At 62.6% G+C, this 6,137-nt stretch overlaps 1 non-coding gene across 1 annotated transcript; it reads right to left on the bottom strand.

The window, feature by feature from the left end:
- Positions 1-3,409: 3,409 nt before the first annotated feature.
- LOC131865045 (5S ribosomal RNA) lies at positions 3,410-3,528 on the bottom strand. The gene has a single exon (XR_009363775.1). It is a non-coding gene; the product is annotated as a 5S ribosomal RNA (ribosomal RNA).
- Between the last annotated feature and the right edge of the window lie 2,609 nt (positions 3,529-6,137).

The raw sequence follows: 6,137 nt of genomic DNA on the forward strand, positions 1-6,137 counted from the left end.
CAAGGAGCGCTCCGAAGTGTGCTCCAAGGTGCGGCCTGCACGAAGTCGGAGCCCGGTTTGCCCCGGGTGTGCACCTCGGGTGGGCACCTTGGTGCGCATGCCTTGCCTGGGCTGCGCACCAGGGCGGGCTCAAGATGGCACCCGCGTTCCTTTTTTTTCACTATCTTTCAAAACGGAAATTTTAAAATCTCATTTTTTTTTGCCTTTTTCTGGAAATTAGTGAAGGCAGCGCATCAAAGGTGCGCACCTCGCTGCCCACCACGGTGCGCAACGCCGGTGGGCACCCGGGAGTGCTTCGAAGTGTGCTCCAAGGTGCTGCGTGCACGTTGTCGGAGCCCGGTTTGCCCCGGGTGCGCACCTCGCGTGCACCTTCGTCGGGGTGGGCACCTTGGCTGGGTTTGCCCCGGCTGCGCTCCGAAGCGGGGTTATTGGAGCGCCGCCTCTTTTTTTGTCGGAGCGTTTGGTGGGGTTTCTCGCATTGGCTCTTCCGAGGCCCGGTTGCCACCCTGGCGCGCACGAAGTCGGAAGTAGGGTTAATTGCCCGGGTGCGCACCTTTGCCAGGGTGGGCACCTTACCTGGGCTGCGCACCAGGGCGGGCTCAAGATGGCACGCGCGTTCCGTTTTTTTCACTATCTTTCAAAACGGAAATTTTAAAATCTCCTTTTTTTTTTGCCTTTTCTGGAAATTAGTGAAGGCAGCGCATCAAAGGTGCGCACCTCGCTGCCCACCTTGGTGTGCTCTGAGGTGCGCACCCGGGAGCGCTACGAAGTGTGCTCCAAGGTGCGGCGTGCACGTTGTCGGAGCCCGGTTTGCCCCGGGTGCGCACCTCGCCTGCACCTTGGCCGGGGTGGGCACCTTGGCTGGGTTTGCCCAGGGTGCGCTCCGAAGCGGGGTTACTGGAGCGCCCCCTCTTTTTTTGTCAGAGCGTTTGGTGGGGTTTCTCGCATTGGCTCTTCCCAGGCCCGGTTGTTGGGTGCGCTCCCACCCTGGCGCGCGCGAAGTTGGAAGTTGGGTTAATTGCCCGGGCGCGCACCTTCGCCAGGGTGGGCACCTTGGTGCGCACACCTTGGCTGGGCTGCGCACCAGGGCGGGCTCAAGATGGCACCAGCATTCCCTTTTTCTCACTATCTTTCAAAACGGAAATTTTAAAATCTCGTTTTTTTTTTGCCTTTTATGGAAATTAGTGAAGGCATCGCATCAAAGGTGCGCACCTCGCTGCCCACCTTGGTGTGCTCCGAGGTGCCCACCACGGTGCGCAACGCCGGTGCGAACCCGGGAGCGCCCCGATGTGTGCTCCAAGGTGCGGCGTGCACGAAGTCGGACCCCGGTTTGCCCCGGGTGCGCACCTCGCGTGCACCTTGGTGCGCACACCTTGGCTGGGTTGCGCGGCCTGGTGGGCACCATGGTGCGCACCAAGGAGCGCTCCGAAGTGTGCTCCAAGGTGCGGCGTGCACGAAGTCGGAGCCCGGTTTGCCCCGGGTACGCACCTCGCGTGCACCTTCGCCGGGGTGGGCACCTCGGCTGGGTTGCGCGCCCTGGTGCGCACCAAGGAGCGCTCCGAAGTGTGCTCCAAGGTGCGGCGTGCACGAAGTCGGAGCCCGGTTTGCCCCGGGTGCGCACCTTCGCCGCGGTGCGCACCATGGCGTGCACGAAGTCGGAGCCCGGTTTGCCCCGGGTGCGCACCTCGCGTGCACCTTCGGCGGGGTTGCGCGCCCTGGTGGGCACCATGGTGCGCACCAAGGAGCGCTCCGAAGTGTGCTCCAAGGTGCGGCGTGCACGAAGTCGGAGCCCGGTTTGCCCCGGGTGCGCACCTCGCGTGCACCTTCGGCGGGGTTGCGCGCCCTGGTGGGCACCATGGTGCGCACCAAGGAGCGCTCCGAAGTGTGCTCCAAGGTGCGGCGTGCACGAAGTCGGAGCCCGGTTTGCCCCGGGTGCGCACCTCGCGTGCACCTTCGCCGCGGTGGGCACCATGGCGTGCACGAAGTCGGAGCCCGGTTTGCCCCGGGTGCGCACCTCGCGTGCACCTTCGCCGGGGTGGGCACCTCGGCTGGGTTGCGCGCCCTGGTGCGCACCAAGGAGCGCTCCGAAGTGTGCTCCAAGGTGCGGCGTGCACGAAGTCGGAGCCCGGTTTGCCCCGGGTGCGCACCTCGCGTGCACCTTCGCCAGGGTGGGCACCTCGGTGCGCACACCTTCTCAATGTTTTCTTGCCTTTTCTGGAAATTGGTGAAGGCAGCGCATCAAAGGTGCGCACCTCGGTGTGCTCCGAGGTGCGAACCCGAGAGCGCTCCGAGGTGCCCACGAAGTCGAAAGTCGGGTTAATTGCATTGTTTTCCCCGGGTGCGCTCCGAGGTGCGCAACATCGGCGCGCACCAAGGAGGGCTCCGAAGTGTGCTCCAAGGTGCGCACGATGGCGTGCACCTCTGGTGCGCACGATTCGGAGCTCGGTTTGACCGGGGTGCGCACACCTTGGCTGGGTTGCGCACCTTTTGTGCGCTCCAAGGTGCGCACGAAGTCGGAGCTCGGTTTGCCCCGGGTGCGCACCTTCGCCAGGGTGCGCACCTTGATGCGCACGCCTTGGCTGGGCTGCGCACCTTGGTGGGCGCCATGGTGCGCACCTTTCGTGCGCTCCAAGGTGCGCACGAAGTCGGAGCTCGGTTTGCCCCGGGTGCGCACCTTGGTGGGCGCCATGGTGCACTCCGAGGTGCCCAAGATTGGTGCGCACCAAGGAGCGCTCCGAAGTGCGCTCCAAGGTGCGCGCGAAGTCGAAAGTTGGGTTAATTGTCCGGTTTGCCTCGGGTGCGCACCTTGCGTGCACCTTCGCCAGGGTGGGCGCCTTGGTGCGCACACCTTGGCTGGGCTGCGCACACCTTGGCACCCGCGTTTCCTTCATTTTAAATTTTTTTTTTTTACAATCTCTCAAGTGGGAAATTCTATAATCTCAACTTTTTTTGCCTTTTCAGGAAACTTTTGAATGGAGCGCATCATTGGTGCGCTCCGAAGTGTGCTCCAAAGCTCTCTCCAGCTGCGTGCACCTGCCCCGGCCGCGCACCCGGCCCCGCCCAGCTTCGCTCACCTGTCCCGGGCGTCTGGTGCGGAACCTTAGAGTAAGAAACATCACCGTGCACCTTGGCCAACGTGCGCGACTCGACCGAGCGCGCACTGGCCGAGGTGCACACCGATTTCACCTGGGTGCGCGCGCAGCACCTCGGGCGCACCGGGGTGCGCGCACAACGCCCGGGTTGCACCGTGGCCTGTGTGCTCGGGGCGCCTCGGGTGCGCGCTCGGTGTCGCCCCCGCGCGCGCGGTAGTGCGGGCAGCGCACCCCGGCCCGGCCCGGCCCCGACGAGAACGCAAACGGGCAAAAGGTTTATTCAAATAGCATTGCGACGCCCGGCGAAAAACTAAAAAAGGGTGCAACACCGGGACTTCCCGGGAGGTCACCCATCCCAGTACTACTCCGGCCCAAGCGCGCTTAACTGCGGAGTTCTGATGGGATCCGGTGCACTAACGCTGGTATGATCGCACCCGTTATGAGCTTGTCGCAGTGTGTACTTAGCAAACCGCGACCCACGTGCGAATCCACCCCGGCCACCCACCCCCGTCGAGGTGCACACCCTCCCTCGCGAAGTGCGCCCCGTTCGCCAAGTGTGAGCCCTGCCCGGGTGCGCGCACCTTGCTAGGGCGTCGGGTGTGCACCCGGCCCGGCCTACGTGCGTGCACCTGGAGGGGGCGTCGTGTGCGTGCAGTGTCCCGTCTGCAACGCGGTGCCCACACACCACCTCGGGCGCAACGACCTGCGCTCACATGTGGGCCGAGTGCACCTTGGTGCATGTTCGGGGCGCCTCGGGTGCACGCTCGATCTTGCCCCGGTGCACCAAGGCGCTCGGTTTGCCCCGGGTGCGCACTTGGTGCAAGGTGGGCACCCAAAATAGGGATCAAGCACCAAAACACAAGTTTCGGGATGCAAAATGGGACCCAAGGACCACAAATGCGTTCCAAGACCCATGATGGGTCCACGAGAACAAAAATGTGTTCCGAGACTTAATAAACAAATATTGGGTTTTAGGAGAAGAAACATGCTCTGATGCCCAAAACGAGAATCGACCCCGAAAAGGCCACAGGCCAAAAGTGGGATGCGAGACAAAAAAAAATGGGACCCGAGGACCAAAATTGGGTTCCCAGGTCGAAGACAGGGCAACCGGACAAGAAACGACCTCTAAGGCTCGAAATGAGTCCCGACGACTAAAACTTGACAAGAAGCACCCATCAGGCACCCAACTCGACACCCATGGGATGCCGACCCACCCGGGCTTCCACCTAGCACACCTTGGCACCCACCCACCCTCGCACCCAACCTCGCACCCAACTTAGCACCTTTGAACCCACATTGGCACTCACCCTGACCCTGGCACCTTGGAACCCACATTGGCACTCACCTTGACCCTGGCACCCACCTTTGCACTCACCTTGGGACCCACCCTGGCTCCCACCTCGGCACCCACCCAGACACCCACCTTGGTTCCTTGGCACCCACCTTGGATCCTTGGCACCCACCCCGACACCCACCTTGGCACGCAACTTGGCTACTTGCCACCCACCTTGGCTCCTTGACGCCCACCCCGACAACCACCCCGTGACCTACCCTGCCTAGGGTTGGTGCACACCCACCCTGGTGCCCACCTTGGCACCCACCCTATGACCCACCTTGGCACGCACCTTAGTACCCACCCCGTTACCCACCCTAGGACCCACCCCGTGACCCACCTTGGCCAGGGTGGGTGCCTTGGTGCGCACAACTTGCCTGGGCTGCACACCAGGGCGGGCTCAAGATGGCACCCGCGTTCCGTTTTTTTCACTATCTTTCAAAACGGAAATTTTAAAATCTCATTTTTTTCTTTTTTTTGCCTTTTCTGGAAATTAGTGAAGGCAGCGCATCAAAGGTGCGCAATGCTGGTGCGAACCCGGGAGCGCTCCGATGTGTGCTCCAAGGTGCGGCGTGCACGAAGTCCGAGCCCGGTTTGCCCCGGGTGCGCACCTCGCGTGCACCTTCGCCGGGGTGAGCACCTTGGCTGGGTTGCGCGCCCTGGTGCGTACCAAGGAGCGCTCTGAAGTGTGCTCCAAGGTGCGGCGTGCACGAAGTCGGAGCCCGGTTTGCCCCGGGTGTGCACCTCGGGTGCGCACCTCGCGTGCACCTTCGCTGCGGTGGGCACCTTGGCTGGGTTGCGCGCCTTGGTGGGCACCATGCAGTGCACGAAGTCGGAGCCCGGTTTGCCCCGGGCGCGCACCTCCGCCAGGGTGGGCACCTTGGTGCGCACAACTTGCCTGGGCTGCGCATCAGGAAGGGCTCAAGATGGCACCCGCGTTCCGTTTTTTTCACTATCTTTCAGAACGGAAATTTTAAAATATCGTTTTTTTTTGCCTTTTCTGGAAATTAGTGAAGGCAGCGCATCAAAGGTGCGCAACGCTGGTGCGAACCTGGGAGCGCTCCGATGTGTGCTCCAAGGTGCGGCGTGCACGAAGTCGGAGCCCGGTTTGCCTCGGGTGCGCCCTGGTGGGCACCATGGTGCGCACCAAGGAGCGCTCCGAAGTGTGCTCCAAGGTGCGGCCTGCACGAAGTCGGAGCCCGGTTTGCCCCGGGTGTGCACCTCGGGTGGGCACCTTGGTGCGCATGCCTTGCCTGGGCTGCGCACCAGGGCGGGCTCAAGATGGCACCCGCGTTCCTTTTTTTTCACTATCTTTCAAAACGGAAATTTTAAAATCTCATTTTTTTTTGCCTTTTTCTGGAAATTAGTGAAGGCAGCGCATCAAAGGTGCGCACCTCGCTGCCCACCACGGTGCGCAACGCCGGTGGGCACCCGGGAGTGCTTCGAAGTGTGCTCCAAGGTGCTGCGTGCACGTTGTCGGAGCCCGGTTTGCCCCGGGTGCGCACCTCGCGTGCACCTTCGTCGGGGTGGGCACCTTGGCTTGGTTTGCCCCGGCTGCGCTCCGAAGCGGGGTTATTGGAGCGCCGCCTCTTTTTTTGTCGGAGCGTTTGGTGGGGTTTCTCGCATTGGCTCTTCCGAGGCCCGGTTGCCACCCTGGCGCGCACGAAGTCGGAAGTAGGGTTAATTGCCCGGGTGCGCACCTTTGCCAGGGT

This window comes from Cryptomeria japonica, unplaced genomic scaffold (assembly GCF_030272615.1).
Source record: "Cryptomeria japonica unplaced genomic scaffold, Sugi_1.0 HiC_scaffold_100, whole genome shotgun sequence".
Classification (NCBI taxonomy): Eukaryota; Viridiplantae; Streptophyta; class Pinopsida; order Cupressales; family Cupressaceae; genus Cryptomeria; species Cryptomeria japonica.